The following is an 18,509-nucleotide window of genomic DNA, read 5'->3' as shown; positions in this document are numbered from 1 at the left end:
AATAATGTGTGTCCGGTTGTTAGGAATTAGGACCACCTACACAATTATCTGTTCCAGTACTTATCCCACGGACCTATCAACTGGAATCTAAGTTGCAAGGCTCTGAGTTACCAGATGATAAAAGATTGCAACAATTCTAGCCAGATTCCCTCAAACTATCGGTTGCATAATTCACAGTTCCGAGAAATCTATAATCCTATGCGCTTACATATCCCAAAATTAATGCAAATACTTTATGCGTTTGGTAATCGGTTAAAATTCTTCGGATTTATTCATAGATTTTTATCGTTTTAAAGTCCATAAAATGTTTGACACTGCCCCCGTAATCTTAAAATTGTGTAGATGTGGGATTTTAGGATTAGAATTTTAGGATTAGAAAAAGTGGATCCATAAATCCTTTAATAAATTTTGCAGCAAATCTTAAAAAAGAGGGTCAGACTCCATATGGAGGATTTGTTGGAAAAGTGATTCATGTAGGAAACATGACTTCAGGGGATTGGGGCAACCAAACGTACCGAGGGACACATAATTCCATCAAATCCCCTGAACCATATGTAAAGACTCCTAAATCTTGTGAATTATAAGAGGACTTCCATAACAATAAGAAGAGACCTTGGACATTACTTTTCTTAACAATAAGAAGAGACCTTGGTCATGAAACTGGTACCATTGGATAGATGTCAAAAAATTATGAAAAATAAAATACTTGAACGTGTCATTCGGATATCAGACGAATAAGAAATCAACCAATTAGTATGATAGGTAAAATAGTCTTTTTGCAAACAAACGTTATTAAGGCAACCAATTATTTTACTCAGAGCACCCCGGTTACGAAGAATAAAGTGATTTTTTTGGTAGCCCATAACCAATTGAATAGGTGCCGTAGTAGAACTATTGCATTATCCATATGAGTTGAGAAGAACTCGACTTAATTTTCTTTTTCTAATGCTTTTCTTTTCTCTATCTTCTCTGGCGATTCAGAGAGTAAAATCTCTGTTAAAAATTTTCTATAGAAACTTACACCTTATTTCTTTTCTCCAGATATCTAAGTGTCTAGAGGCAAGAGAAGTGGAAGAAGTGCGACGAAAAGAAGCAAATAATGCTGAAAAACTTGAGAAGATCTGATCACCTAGTTCAATTCACTCAAATCTATAATTTCTTAGTACCATCTTGAAGAGGAAGAAAATACAAAGTAAACGGCGAAAGAATGAGGTCATTCCGAGTTCAGACGAAGAAGTTATGGGCAAAACAGTTGAAGCGAAAGAAAAACGATCTACAACACAACCATGCCGGAACAGTTATCAACCATGCCGGAAGTAACACTAATTCGGACAGTTTTTCGATATGTTTTTGGTCCAAAATCGGCAAAGTTCACTAGATCCTCGACCATGCCGGAAGTCACACTTTTTCAGACAGAAAATTTGGATTTTTTGGTCCCAAGTCGACACAGTTCATACTGAATCAACCATATGCCGGCACAAGCAAGTTTTGGAACAAAACATTGGCGCGATTTGATTCCTAAACCAAGAAAACTTGGTCCCGAATGGATTCGAAGACCTAAATCTTGTGAATTATAAGAGGACTTCCATAACAATAAGAAGAAACCTTGGACATTACTTTGCAAGCTTGGAGAGGAGAAAGAAACAATACAACGGAGAAAAAGCTAGGGTTTCAGAGCGGTTCTCATCAACCGTAATGATATATTTTCATTTTTCTTATATGTATATCATGGGTGCTTCTACATCCATGAATAGCTAAAAACCCAATTGATTGGGGATGAATTCTAAATTCTAAATATGATTTGATTTAATATATGAATCTGTTTTGATTTTTTCATATGATTATCGTTTGTGTTTATTATTAAGAATGATTATGATTGATTGATATATTTTTCAGGTAGACAACTGAATTAAATTGTTGATTTAATCTAATGCTAGTGAGGCTTAGAATTTCCATAATTGTTGAATAATTCCTTAGACAAATAGAGAACGTGAAACCTTGCAGAGGGATTATGTAAAGCAATCGCGTGTAAACACAACACTAACAAGTCGACCGAGCGTACTAAGTGTAACTACTAGGATCACACCTAACTCACAAATCCTAAAGTATTCGACTGAATTACATCTTGTAAGTGTACCTCAAGGTGGTTCGGACGGATAAAATCTTGTGAATAAGCGTACCTGTTGTCAAGTGATTTAAGGAATTTGGGGGATAGATAAGCGTACTTGTTATCTTATGGTTGGTGATAATCTATGATTAATGATGAACTGATGAATATTTAATAACGAATAAGGATTCCTCGATCACCTCTGTCTCTATTTCTATTGCCTACAACTTAATCTCTTTAATTACATTGCTTATTTACTTTAAATTATAAAAAAAAAACCTTTGTGACATTTCGAAAACTAAAACTATGTTCTCTTTGTGGGAACGAACTTGACTTCCATTATATTATTTATAATTGAGTGTAAATAATATCACTAATTTGATTGCACCTATGACAGCGATCAAATTTTGGCGTTGCTGCCGGGGAGCAGTCGGTAGCTTTAGTTGTTTTTTTCTTATTTTTGTTTTAGATTTTCTTTTTAGTTTTTAACTTTGTTTTCTAAATTTTTGTTTTAGGTACTTAATCTCTAGCACCGAAAAAATGTGATTACCCGAGGTGCATAATTCAATCTTGTAAGGGAATGGTATTACAAGCACGTCAGCATTTGTAACAAGAACCGTCTACATCTGAGATGGTGAACGACACAAGCTCTCCACCTCAGGAAAAGAAGCTGTGAGAGTTAATGTCTCCATGTTTAGATTCGTAACAATTATGTATTAATCTAAATGACACAGTGGGGATGAATCCAAATCTGATTCACCATTTATCGAAGTTAAACGGACTTCCAAGTAAAGATCCAAATTGTCATCTTCAAGTATTTCAGCACAAGAGGACAAGTATTAGGTAAGGTACTAAGGACGGTGATAGGGATATGCTGCAAACTTTCCCATTTTCATTAACATATTTAGCAGAAGAATGGTTGTATTACCTTTCCTCCAGGGAGTATTGTATCATGTACTGAGATGAAAAGGCAATTTCTTGAGAAGTAGTTTCCTGCTTCTAAGGCGGTTGTCGCTCGTAAAGAGATTAGTAACATTCTGAAAATTACTGGGAAGTCTCTCTACGAATATTGGAAGAGGTACAAAAGGTTAGTGGTGAATTTCCCTCACCATAACATATCCTCAACACTTATTATTCAATACTTTTATGAAGGATTTTACTTCTGGAACAGAGAAATTTGATTGATGCAGCCGCTGGTGGTTCACTTACCGAGAAGACGATCTCGCAGGCGACTAATTTGATTGAGAGTATGGCATTCAATGCACAACAATTTTATACGAGACACGACTCAAATGTCAGAAGAGTTAGCGAGATAGGAAAGTCTCCAAACTCAAAATATTGGTTGAGAATCACTGAAAAGACAATTCATCGTATAACTTATGTAGTAGCTCCACCATATGAAGAGGATCCCGAGTTTAATGCTTTATTTCCTAATCCAAGTCCAATGTATGATACATATTGTAATACTTACAATCCAGGTTGGAGACATCATCCAAATTTCATTTATGTAAACAAGCCAACTGCAACTCCTACTCCATATGAGCGACAAGGTGGTTTTCGACAAACACAATTTTAATCACAGCCTCAATCTCAACAAAAGAATTAGAGCACTAGTCTAGAAATGATGAAGGTTATGATGCAAAAGCAAGATGAAACTTCCCAAAAAGAAGATGCAACTTTGCAACAACACCTACAATATCAACAGAAGAATGATGATACTGTTAAAGACCTATAATAGACGGGGCAAATGGCAACCAATATGAATTTACTAAAATCACAAGCATCAACAAAGTTGTCGTCACAACCTTTTTTGAACCCAAGAGAGCAAGTCAATGCCGTAACTCTAAGAAGTGAGAGAAAAACTGAAGAGTCACACCAACGGGAAGAGGTTAGAAAAGACATAGAAAATGAAGTAGAGGCGGAAACTGTTCCAAAGGAAAAGCCAACCTCAACCGGACAACCTAACGACACGGTTCCTACCTTTACTACACCACTTCGTTTCCCTAGTCGTTTTTCCAAGTCAAAGAAAGAAGCTCAGACAAGGAAATCATGGACATTTTCAGCAAGATACAAATCAAAATTCCATTTATTGAGGCCATCAAACAGTACTAGGTATTCTAAGGTTTTGAAATATTTGTGTACAAGGAAGGATAGGTTGATTGGTAACGAGATTACTCAAGTGGGAGAAAATGCTTCAGCGATGCTACTGAAGAAGATGTCTACAAAGTGTAAAAATCCTGGTGGTTTCACAGTGCCAATTACTATTGGTAACCGATGATTTGAGCGTGCTTTGCTTGATTTAGGAGCATCCATAAACGTGCCAGCAGTCGATATTTATATACTTTGAATCTTGGACCTTTAAATGAGACATGAATTACTACTAGATTATCAAACAAGTCCAATATATATCCTAAGGGACTCATGGAGGACGTGTTAGTTCAAGTGAATGAGTTAATCTTTCCGGCTGATTTCTATATTATGGATATGCAAAATGGAGAAATTCTTCATCTACTTCATTACTTCTTGGAAGACCATTTATGAAAACTGAAAAGACTAATATTGATGTTGATAGTGGTGCACTCACTATGGAATTTGATAAGTATATCATACGCCTTGAACATATTTGAAGCAATGTGTTATCCTAGTGATGTTCACTCCTCTTTGTCTATCGATATATTGGTTCGTTAGCATAACAAATATTTAATTTGAACAGTGAAGATGAACATGGAATTGTGTTACGTAATAGCATTGAGTTGGACGTTCATGGGAAAACGAACTTGGACGTTGAAATAACTAATGATTTGGTGGAGATGTGTGGTTCTTTAACGGTATTACAAGATGCCCAAACAGTTAATATCTCTTATATTTCTTTACCCGTAACTAATGAAGTTCTTCTAACTTCTATTGTGCAAGCACCTAAACTAGAATTGAAGTCTCTTTCCGATCACTTAAATTACGCTTACTTGGGTACTAAAGAAGAGCTTCTAGTTATTATTGCAAATAATCTCACTTGCATACAAGAAGAACGTCTACTTCGGGTTCTGAAAGAGCACAAAACGGTCATTGGTTGGAAAATTGCTGACATCAAAGGCATTAGTCCATCCGTGTGCATGCATAGGATCCTTATAGAAGATAATATCAAGCCAGTACGTGATGCTCAGCATAGGCTTAACCCCCCGATGATAGAGGTCATGAAGAAAGAGATCCTCAAATTTCTAAGTGTGGACGTGATTTACCCAATTTCTGATAGCAAATGGGTAAGTCCGGTACAATTTGTGGGTTAGCTCGATATTCAACATTATTTCTTTTTCGAAGGTTATTCGGGGTATAATCATACTATTATTGCACAGGAGGATCAAGAGAAGACTACTTTTACTTGTCATTTTGGTACGTTTGCCTATAGACGGATGTCGTTTGGCCTTTGCAATGCGTCTGCCACTTTTCAGAGATGTATGGTTAGTATATTCTCTGACTACGTGGAACGCATCATTGAGGTATTTATGGATGATTTTAGTGTTTATGGCAATTCATGTGATATTTGTCTAGAAAATCTTGAAATTATGCTAAAAATATGCATAAACACTTATCTTGTTTTAAATTCAGAGAAATGTCATTTTATGGTAAACTATGACCGGTCAGGCTAGCGAAGCGCAAAGGTTGCGCGTTATAGCATAGACGTCCAAGTCAGAACTCAACCAAGATGGTGCGACACTGCGTAGACTATCAAGTGCTAAGATAGCAAGTCCATGTAGGGCCAGGGAAGCGCAAAGGTGACGCTACACTATAAGGAAATTATCTAAGTAATGAAGCTTACTGTCCGACACAATGAAGCTTCATTAAGAGAAAGGTAAGGCCAAGTTGATAAAATGCAACATGCGATGTTGGCATTAAGGCATATCCATGGAATTGAGTTGGCTTAAACTCAAGGATGATTCAAAAAAGGTAGAACATGCCAAGAGTTAGTTTATGCATTAGTTCAAGGCTGGCCAAATCTTGAGTAATGCAAACAAGCTAGCAATCCAATAGTGGCATTGTTATTATTGAGCAAATTGGATAAATGAGGCATATAACGCATGAATGACTAGAGTGAGCTAAGGAAAATGTCTGAGATGATTGTAGCGTAATGTTGGTTGTCCATTGTCTTAGGCCAAGAAACTACAGGACCATGTTTTCCATGCATTGGATCAAGGCCAAATTCAGTAAAGCGCAACAATTGTGCAATATGGCTCAAGTGACGGTTAGGAGTTGGTTATTGGCTTCACAAGCGTGCCAAAGGCGTAACACAAGATAGAACGGTTATAAAGGAAGTTTATAAGCGTGGGAGAGTCTTCATAATTGTTTTAGAATAGGTGTTGGATGATGGCGCGAGTTTTAAGAGAAACTGGCCAAGTTGACACAATTATTACCGGTTATGAAACTTCTCCACGTGACAGATGGCTATCCCATGCTTGTGCAATAGTTGTGCACGATTTTTGTCTAGTAAAGTTGTTGTATAAATAGTGCTAAGGCATGGGAAAATCAGCAGGCTTACATAGGATATTATGAGACTCAAATTAAGAGAGCTTTTTTGAGGCTAAGGCTTGGTTCAAGAGGAACAAGTCTGTGTAAGTCCCTAAGTGGGAAAGTTTTATATATATTCCCTTTGATACAATAAAGTGAGTTGTTTATGTCATGTTCTAAGCGTTCTTGGTTGGCTGATTGTTGTTGGTAATGTAGGGCAACGTTTGAGTGTTTTATGGTGAGCATTTGAGAAGTTAACAGAAGTGAAAGAAGGCTAAAGACTTCCTCTGTAGTTTTGAAGAGTTAGATGTTTGCATTGGTGCAAACTTATTAGGTTGAAGTGCAGGTGGGTGAAGATTGATAGTATCTGATAGAAACTATCCATAACTCTCGTATGTAGCACAAAACCTCCAAGTAATTCTCTGTCCCTGTTTTCTCAAGAAGGGAATGGTAACTTCCTTCTTTTACGCTATTAAGATCATTACCGACCCTGTTTTGACCAAACAGGTTGATACAAGCGCATATCCAAGACAAAATCAATAAGAAATTCCTCCTAATTCAATTCAGAGAGTTTGTTGTGCAAATATAACTTCCCGCCAAAAATCCAACTTCAAACAATGAAGATAGAGTGCCCCTTATCCAAACTGGGAGTGTCCTTAGTAACTGGGGTGGAAATAGCAATTTTCTCGATGCCTTTATCAATTCTTCCGGGTGCCAATAACACATTTGTGGGGTGCCTCCAACATGTTTCCGTGTGCCTTTAGTAATTCCTCTGGGGGTCTAAATACCACTTTTCGAGCCATTTTCTTTGCAAAAGCTTATTCTCCAAAAATAACTGCAAAGACATAAAATACCAAAATAAGTACAAAAATGGGCTTTAATTGAGATCAAAATAGACACATAAATGCGTCTATCAAAGACTTGGTTTATTGTCCGTCCACTACTTCGCTAACTTCCTCAACTGCTTGCATGACTTACTCACATTTCTCATCGTGGGTGTACACACGTGCCGTAGGCCACCAGACCAAAACCCAAATGAATATCCCCCCATGTGACATGATTGATGTCTCATGAATATGGAGTCTGCAAGGCAGACGTGCATTTAATTAGTCAGTTGTTGACTTGACTTGACTAGACGATGAGTCTTAGCCTTGATGAGTCGAGCATAATGAACGAATGTGGTATGCTCTGAGACTCATGGATTGAGCATAAGGTGTCTGCTGGGACACAATAATGGAAAGACGTTGAGTCTTTATGAATTGTGATATATCACTTTTCCGATGAAATTGCTCGATCAAGGACTTATTTTGATATGTGGAGTATTCGACAGGAAATCAAAGATATTGTTGAATTATACAAAATGCTCATTTATGATCTAATATATCATGAATAGTCGAATGACAAAGTAAGAATCAGAAATATTGGATGGTTGTTCGTTCGAACCATATTGCTCAATCAAGCAAAAATGTTGGCAGCAGGACCAACATTAAATATAAATTAAAATATTGATTGCTGGTTCATTAGAATTCTCGAATGTTGATAGTTGAATCAACATGAGGAATATTGCTCGGTCGAGCAATTGATAGTTGAATCAATGAGTAAAGAACCCAGTTGATCGTGTATTTTGCTAGCTTAAGCAATTTAGCGTTGATAGATGAGCAAAATAAATATTGCTAGTTTAAGCAAATATTGCTCGATTCATGAATTGTTGGTAGCGGGACCAAATAAAATATTAATTAAAAAATACTGGTAGCTGGATCAAATATTGTATAATTAATTAGGATTTTGATTGTTGGATCAACATAAAATTATTAGTGTTTAAACTTGCTCAGAATTATGGTTTGCAGAGCATTTGGTTTGAAACCCTAATTTTGATCGATTGTTGATCAATTGATGATTAACTGAAAATCATCTAATTAGTGAGAGAGGGACCGTCTACATGGGATGATGGGACGACCATGTAGCGCCCAGGTGCTCGAATGAGCATGCACCAAAGTCCTTTGTAGACCAGTTGGAAAAAGGATGATTAAATGCTCGTTTAATCATTATTAAAATAGTGCTCGTCTGAGCATTAGGTGGTAAAACCTAATTATGGAGAGAGGAGGACCGACCAAGGGGTATGAAATCGACCTTGGTGGTCGTGGGACCAACTGATGGTCGATTGATCAAATTCCAAGTTGTTTGGAAAGAGTTTGAACCCAACATGAATTATGGAAGATTAGTTAGGTCAAAATCATAATAGGGTGTGGGACCGACTTATGTAAGCAATGGGGACGAACTTGGTCGGTCAAGGTAGCATGCCTGTGTCACGATATTTCTCGTGACTCAATTATGATAATTTTGATATTTTATGGTGCGCGTTAGAGCAATATTTTGGATTTTCAGAAGAGTGAGATCTTGACTGAAACTCTCGATTCTGCTTGAATGAGCAAGTAGAACTTTGCTAGTGCGACCAATATTTTGGGAATATTAAAACAATAATATTTTAATAATTTCCATGAGAATAGACGTGTGACCATTTGACTTTTTGGCTTTTTGATAGTATGAGCAATATTTGAGAAATATGGAAAAATCAGGTTTTTGCTCAAACGAGGGATTTTCATGAGATAAGAGAAGAAATAATAATAATAAAATAAGGAATTAGGGAGGGGTGGGACCGGCCACGGCCAAGGCATGGCTTGCCGGCACGTATGCCCAATCCCTTGCTCTTCCCTATTTTATATTATAAATTTTTATCATGTGAGGAAATATGGAGAAATTAGGAGTTTTGCTCAAACGAGGAAGTTTGCTCAAACAAGGAGTTTTCAAGAGACAAGGAAAATAATAAATAGGTTAAAATTAAAACAAAAAAATAATTAGGTTAAAGTTAAAATAAAGGGAGAGGTGGGACCGGCCGGCCGGTGGGCCCGGTCCTGTGCACCTCTTTTATTTTATATTATTTTCCTTCTTATTTTGCATAGGTTTCCTCGTTCGTCCATATTTTTGAATGCTCGTTTATGCATTTGGGTGCTCACTTATGCATATTTGGGTGCTCATTCGTGCATTATTGTTAAGTACACTCACACCATTTTTTTGGGGCTTACTCGGTGCTGGCCTAAATGCCCGAAAAGTGAATATCTATTACTAATTCGTGGAATTCAGCTGAGAATAAGCCATGAAGCGGAGTAATGAGATAAAATAGATTATTTTCTAGGAATTCAATTGATGAATGTTGCGCTAGAATTAATCAATGAATTGCTATATACTAGCATGCAATATGTCCAGGAGCGTTTATTCGAGAATCCATGTATGAGATGGTAGAGACATCATACTCGTTCTGAATATTAGTTCTGTATAGTTAAGGAACATTGAGACATCCTGAAGACGTTAACGCTCTGTACTGTCATGCAATATTCCTAGGAGCCGTCCAATCATTATCGATTCCTATACAGAAGTATTGATGATATATGCGAAGTGTCTAAAGCTCAGTTGAGAAGTTTTACGAATCACATATTCATGCACGCTCTGAGAGGGTGTACGCTCGATCAGAGATTGTGAAATAAGCTTTCACGAATCCTAAAATATGAGTTTCACATACGTGTCTGAAGCCGTGTCAGAAATATGCAAGATCATGATTTTACGATTTTAGTCTTTGTCGAAAATCCACCATCAACATCAAGTCCCCTGCTTAATGAGAGACAGTCATGTTCCACGGTAAGCACTGGATGGTGATTTTCCTGATTACGAACGAAATAAGCAATTGAATTTAGTCGTAAGAGATATTACCAGAATCCTCGATTTTCTCTAATGTCGCGCACGGGCAATAGCTTGAATAGTAACTCTGGTAGTATGATAGAGTGTCGTCCAGTGAGTGTGGAGAGATGAGGCACCGCTAATTTGGTGGTCAAACGCCCGATTTTGGTCGGTTTAGCGTCTACGGGCCAACCTCGGAATAGAAGTCCGTGTCTAATTAGGTTTAGGAAATAAAAGTTATTATTATAAAATGGATGAAAACTTTTTTTTTTAATTTCTCACCATCGGCTATCCTCTTCTTCCACCTCTCTCTCACGTCCGAACAAAAAAAAAAAATTGAAGCTTGACCCTTTTCTTTTTTTATTTACTGTTTGTGACTTGTTTTTATAAAATATGCGTGCGTGAGTTTTCACAAAATTTTGCTTTAGGAAACGGACGCCCGTCCGTCCGTAAGTTTAAGAAACGAGCAATAATCCCTAATATAAGAGAGAGTTATATTTTTTGAATAGACATGGTCTAATTGCAGTGAAGAAATTTTTTTCCATGAGATTTCATGAAAACAAAATTCTATTTTGAATATGCGGATTTTCAGAAAAAAAAAAGACTCCCGTTCCATAGGCGGAAGCTCATTCGAGGAAGAAAATTTTAAATCGATTTTTTTTACACGTGGGTTTGCTCACGATTTTTAGATTTTTTTTTTAGTGAGTTATTCACATCAAAATATTTTTTTACGTGACTTGCTCACTCAGTGTTTATTTTTTTTTGAAATCAAATTTTGATTTTTGAACAACCGTTGAAAATAGACACTTATTTGTGATGAAATAATATCTTTTTGTGAATTTTCTCAATATGATAGTGGATGCTCACACAATAAAAAAAATCAGTGGATGTTCCCACGGTGAGAATTATGTGAATTCTTTACGATTTCTTAGAAAATTAGAGGATGTGCACACAATAGAGAATTACGTTAGTCATTCATGGTTTTGTAAAAATCAGGTTTTTATTTTTGAATAATGATTTTTGCTCGTTTTTGCAAGTTTGAAGAAACGAGCAAGTTTTCGAAGTATTTGTGTCTTAATCACTATTGTTAGTGAAATTTCACATAGGTAAAGTTGGATTGTTACCGTTTTGTAGACGCTGACGCAAGCATTTTTATTATCCCATTACGTGATTCCATTGCTTTGTTGAAATTTGCGTCTTGTATGAATGATATATTGAAGTAGAAGTGTTGTATGTATGTCACAGCTACTTTGCAAAGATGTCAGTTAATTCCAGCACGAAACATGATGACACTTCCGTTGATGGAGAAGAAGAATAAGAAGTATCTGAAATCAAGAATACCGCAAACATATATGATGACTTCTTCTTAATTCAGTATAGGCCCGAAAAACGTCTCCCGGGTTCTGCATTTCGCCTCCTTGTGAACCCTGGAGAAATTACTCAGCGAAAGTTGGTGTCTCCTCAAGCGATAATTTGATTCTGTCTGCAAGGTGGACACTATTATGCTTCATTTATAGAATTTAAGCTTTCCCGAAAACCTTTAGAAGAATTCTCTGGATGGGCGAGACGTATGCTAGGTCATGATCACGTTCGAGCCATGTTGGATCATGCACAAGTAACATAGGCCATTCGAGCAGCTGGAGATTTGTTTGTTTATCATGATGTACGAGGTATAATATCTTTTCTCGCTCGCTTGTGTATTTTTACTCACACTTTCATATGTATATGGGGAGAGTTCACTATTACTTTGGAGGATGTGGCAGTCTTGTTACACCCTCCTATTATGGGTAATCTTCCTGGAAAGTTATCCACAAAAGAAAATGTGATGTCTGAAACTCTGACAACTAAGATGCATTAACTTAATAAATCCTCTGGCAAATGTTGTTATGCCCAATGGTTGAGATATTGGTGGCCAAGAGATAAAGTTTCTGACAGGTCTGATGACGGTACATTAACCATTGTTGTTGCTTTCTTATCTTTGTGGTTTTCCAGGGATGTGCTTGAAGACAATGGATATTTGTTGAAACCATTTGTGATTCCTTTTGCTATTAAGATGGATAAAGGTGAGAGGCTTCCTATTGGTAGTCTGTTCTTGGGATCACTGTTCTCCAACTTAGATTCCTTAGTTGTAGACTCCAGCGTTTCTAACGGCTCCATGAAAATTGAATCTTATCTTAATTCAATATTTCTCCAAGCATTATTGTGGGAGCGTTTCAAGAGTATGCACCCATCCCTCGTAGTGTCTTGCAAGGATCGAATGTTGATGTGCATCGTGCTCTTTCAGAGAAAGACAATACCAGAATCATGTGTTGGTCTACAAAACAACCTTGATCCAAAGTGCGCCTCATTGATTTGTTAGACAACGAGACTGAACTCAATTTTCGTCCATGGGTATTAGTGCCTCCACTTGTTTCTAAATTGATCACTTTCAATGCTGGAGAAAATATCACCTTGAAATCTGGTACAAACCTCGGTGACAGTGAAAGATCTTTTATGCTGAGTTGCACTCCTGGCCATTTAGCATTTGTAATGGGAGGAAACTTTCTTGTGGAAGAATATAATATTGACAAAGCAGCATGGCAGATGGGTCTTGACCAATGTGTTCCGAACGTTTAAAAGGATAAACCACCAGTCGAGCAGCATAAAACTGGTTTAGATTGCACGCATGTGGATGGGAGTGAATATTGGTTTCCTGGTCTTGACCAAATAACGTATGCAACTCCGGGTTATGTAGAATTCTGGAGGGAACAACTTGAGTGTTTGCGCACTTTTATAATGGTTGTTCAATTTCCGGAAAAAGAACCTCCTACTATTGAGATGGTTTCCGCTCGACCAAGATTGAAGTACCCCTCTAATGATAAACGAAAAATACTTCCTAAGTCTCCACAAGTAAGTATCCCTCTTGTCGTTTTTTGTTAGGACAGGCGTGTGGTGAAGCCTCGAATCGATGTAGACTTCACGGAAATAGAACCAAGTCCTCGGGGTGGTGAACCCAGAAGTAAGAATTACAGGATGTTACCGAATACTGTGAAGTCCCAAGCCATCTCTTTGGTAAGTAGTTAACGCTTTTTGAAAAAGTGGGGGTCTAACAACCTCACCCAATAATTCACTTAGCAAGATGTATGGACTAACTCCAATATACTTTTAAGAGAATCAACTAGACAGTCAGACTCAATCTTAATAAAAATTATATCAAGGAGTTATATCTCAATTTATCGATTCAATACTTACTCAAGCAAATAGAAATATGTGAGTCTAATTGAACACAAGAGAAATTAACTTGAACGGTACCAAAGACCAATGTTCAAGTATCAATCAATTTCAATCAACAACCAAAGGTTGGATTTACCAATTGATCGATTCAACTCACAACCTGTGATATTTCAATTATATAACAAAATATAATGCTGAAAAGAAATAACACAGACACCAGAAGTTTTGTTAACGAGGAAACCGCAAATGCAGAAAAACCTCGGGACCTAGTCCAGATTGAAAACACACTATATTTAGCCGCTACAGACACTAGCCTACTACAAACTAACTTCGGTCTGGACTGTAGTTGAACCCCAATCAATCTCACACTGATCCAAGGTACAGTTGCGCTCCTTACGTCTCTGATCCCAGCAGGATACTACGCACTTGATTCCCTTAGCTGATCTCACCCACAACTAAGAGTTGCTACGACCCAAAGTCGAAGACTTTAATACACAAATCTGTATCAAACAGAAAAGTATACAAGAATAGATAAATCTGTCTCCCACAAAAATACCCACGAGTTTTATTCCGTCTTTTGATAAATCAAGGTGAACAAGAACCAATCGATAACCCAGACTTATATTCCCGAAGAACATCCTAGAATTATCAATCACCTCACAATAATCTTAATCGACTAGCGAAACAAGATATTGCGGAATCACAAACGATGAGACGAAAATGTTAGTGACTTCTTTTCTATCTTGCCTATCAGAGAAATTAATCTCGAGCCAATTTTACAATTGTACTCAATACGATAGAAACAACAAGATCAGATCACGCAACTACAAAGAAAATAGTTGGGTCTGGCTTCACAATCCCAATGAAGTCTTCAAGTCGTTAACCTACATAGAAACCTAAGTTTAAAGGAGAATCGACTATATCTTATACAACTAGTATCACACAGGAGGTGTGGGGATTAGTTTTCCCAGTTGCTAGAGTTCTCCTTTATATAATCTTCAAATCAGGGTTTGCAATCAATGCTACCTTGGTAACAAAGCATTCAATATTCACCGTTAGATGAAAGCCTGATTAGATTCAAGCTAATATCTTTCAACTGCTAGATCGAATCTTAGCTTGTTATACACAAATGAAATGCACGTTCATTTAGGTTTGTGTAACCGTACCTAAACGTGTACACCTAGTTGGTTCAACAGTAGTTAACCAAATGGTTAGCCATATGAGCTTTCATATCAACCATATTCATCTTCACCATAACTAGTTCAAATGACTCAAAAGAACTAGTTAGAGAGTTTTTCAATTGCTTAGATCTTATAGAAGTATACAAGACACAATCGAAGCAAAATTGGTTTTGATTCACTCGAATCGATTTATGAACATTATAGACACGGTTTGAAAATTGCATTCCTTATTATATAAATGTTTCAGTTCATGAACAAACCAATTTTAGAAAGTAACACACTTAGGTATGCGTACTTAAGTAACCATATTTGAGTTTTTTTTGGTTTTCAAACTCGGCAGAAATTCATGGACGTGAACTTTCCGCTAGTATAGTATGGGTATGCATACTTTGGTAACCGGATTGAGTTGGTTTTGAATTCCAAACTCAGCAGAAATTCACGGTCGTGAACTTCCGCCAGTATGCGTACGGGTACGCATACTTACCCAGTCTCCATCAACCATTTAGTACACACACAAGTATGGATACATTTGTTTCCCGGTTTTGGACTTATACACTAATGTGCGAACACACTATATTCTTATATCCAAAGATGGTTACATATTGTAAACTCTCTATTTCAATCATTGAAACATTCTTAGAGGATGTTATATAGAGGTTATTCACACTTCATTTTTCATCAAAGCGATTTTCAAAAGATTGAAACAATCAACATGACTTTCGTCACTTGTAAAGATGAACTTGGCCAAAGCGAAAGCTTACCAACACATATTTCGAGAAATAGATAAGCGAGATAAACTCGGCTCGAAATAACAAATGTGTATAATCGAAGTCTATATAGCAAATACGACTTTTGTCTCAAGATAGGAGATAGAGTAGATAGACTTTTGAGTGATAGATAAGTTCAAGTCTCCACATACCTTTTAATCGATGAAGTTCCACCAGTTCCTTGAGTAGTTCTTCGTCTTTGTATGATGAACGCCGTGGAGTCTAGAGCTCAACTACACTTTCTATCCTAGTCCGAGACTCAGTGAATTTAATAATTAGAATATAATTCAGGGGATATTACTTCCTCAAGCTGCGAAAAGAAACTTCCCAAAATACACCAAAAGATAAATACAAAGAAAAATTTCTTCCATGTTTTAGCTCATCACGCATCTTCTGCATCTCAGCACGTTTCTACACGTCCTTGGTTGATTCAAACTCTTACCAGGCCGATATTTCCACGTGACTTCAGCAAATCAACCTCAGAAAAACTCGTGTTCTTCTCACCTCCCTGTTTTACCAAAACTTCGTGGATAACTCAATTTCTTCGTGTCAAAGTCCATTACCAAGCCTGTTTGATCGAAACAGGCCTAAACCAGTTTATATAAGATTAAGTTCACAAATAATCGTTTTTAGAAAATAACCAACTTAAAATAGCGAACTGGTACGCGGACTTAAGTACCCGGAATAAGTTTATTTTTAGTTTACAAACTCCAGCAGAATTTCTCGGGATGAGAACTTCCAACAGTACGCGGACTCTAGTTCCGGTTTTCTGAGCAGCAAAGTACGCATACTTTGGTTCAAGGAATAAGGACTTACACACATATGTGTTACCACACAATGTTTATATCTTCCATGTTTATGTAATCTAAACTCTCATTTCAATCATTGAAACATTCTTAGAGGACGTTATATAGTTGTTATTCACAAACCATTTTTCGTCAAAGCCATTTTCAAGTGATTGAAACTTAACATGACTTTCGTAACTAGTAAAGATGAACTTGGCCAAAGCGCAAGCTTACCAACACATATTTCGAGAAATAGATAAGCGAGATAAACTCGGCTCGAAATAGCAAATGTGTATAATCATAGTCTACATAAAAAAACGACTTTTGTCTCAAGATAGGAGATAGAGTAGATAGACTTTTGAGTGATAGAGAAGTTAAAGTCTCCAAATTACCTTTTAGTCGATGAAGTTCCACCAGTTCCTTGAGTAGTTCTTCGTCTTTGTATGATGATCGCCATGGAGTCTTGAGCACAACTACACTTTCTATCCTAGTCCGAGACTTAGCTAATAGTAGACTAGAAATCAAGACTTATAGTTTTGATCACTAAATTTTACAAACATGCTTGAGATAGCAACGCATGCGAGTTCGACCGAGCAGTGCTCTAACAATCTCCCCCTTTATCAATTTTAGTGACAAAAATATCAATATATATGGAATACAAAATAGATAAATAAACTTTTGTAGCTTCTCTTCCACATGCCTGATCTTCTTGGTTCTTCAACATTTCTCGAAATCTTCGTCACTTCCAAGTACTCCAATGATTCCAAAGGTTGTATGTTTAGTATCATCATTGTTGAAAATTCGTAGCCATAACAATGAGAAAACAAGAATTCTCAATCATTGTTACACAGTGTCATAGTATTATTACACAACATCAAATTTCAATTGCATCACCACTTCGACAACAATACTATGGTGATATGTATCACTCCCCCTTAGTCAATACTCCATCTCACATGGAAACCACTCCCCCTTACATAATGATCCGAAAACCATATGTATTTGTAGTGTGAACTACACATTAATTCTCCCCCTTTTTGTCAATAAAATTGGCAAATGTACGAAAACTAGTGGGATCCTAATGAAATTTCCATAGAGACATTTCTTGACCAAAAGCAAGCACATATCAAATTTTTAGATGCAATCATATAGCCAAAGTTAAATGCTTTCATCAAGGAGTTTATAAAGATACAAGATAACCGCTATAATATTCCACAACCGCACTCCCAACAAAGATTTGGCAATTAAGCACAAGTTCAATTAAGAACTCTCCCCCATAAAATGTCATTCCCGAAAGAACAACAAGAGCGACCTTACTTTCACGAGAAAAGAAGGATTTCTTTAGACATGAAAAATCACATACGGATATGAATTTGAATCCAAATAATACTCAATTAAATTAACCACAAGAAAGCCATGATTAATCTAATCGGAAATGCTCAACATAAAAGAACTTACAGAGCCGCACAGTATATACATAAAATATGTGGATCAAGGAAGATCAATATTGTGGAATAGACAAGGATTCATTCTATTTTCCATCACTATTTGCATAATGACATACAATAGACATAATCCCCGTAAACAAAAGTTTCATCCTTTCTTCCATCAAAATATGACATAAAAGGCTTTAACTTTTGTAATGTCAAAAGTTCATTCATTCTTTTATCAATACATGCATATCGACATATGAAAGACTTAACTTTTTACAAAGTATGGGACAATCATAGTTCACGGACGCAAACACACATATCCCATAACAAATTGCAATATATGAACCATAAAGATTAATACTGCAAAAATCATCTTCCAAACAATTTTTTAGAATTTAAACAAATAAACCTAAAAACATGAAGATGAAAACGTTGGACATAGCTATGTGTAATCACAATAATGGCTATTCCAAACTCTAGTTATTCTTCTAAACAAAACAAGAAAAGAAGATTTACTAGACAAATAAAATCAACAAGCTAATAACCAAAAAAACAGACTCCTATGCCAAATTCGAACACGAACTGAAGTCAAATAGACGGTTCACTATCCTCACGAGCCTTAAGGTCTTTGAGCTTGTGATTGACAACATCTACTGCTTCTTCAGAAAAGATATTCTCATTGAGAAGTTCTTTAACATGTGTTTTCATGAGAGCAAGGTCAGAATTAACCTCTTTCAACTCAGTTCTTACCACATCCAGATACTTCATTGTATAAACAAGTTGTTGTATTG

The sequence above is a fragment of the Papaver somniferum genome, chromosome 1, assembly GCF_003573695.1.
Source record: "Papaver somniferum cultivar HN1 chromosome 1, ASM357369v1, whole genome shotgun sequence".
NCBI classification, from domain to species: Eukaryota; Viridiplantae; Streptophyta; class Magnoliopsida; order Ranunculales; family Papaveraceae; genus Papaver; species Papaver somniferum.
The sequence above is the reverse complement of the archived record's forward strand: the minus strand, read 5'-3'. Positions refer to the sequence as shown.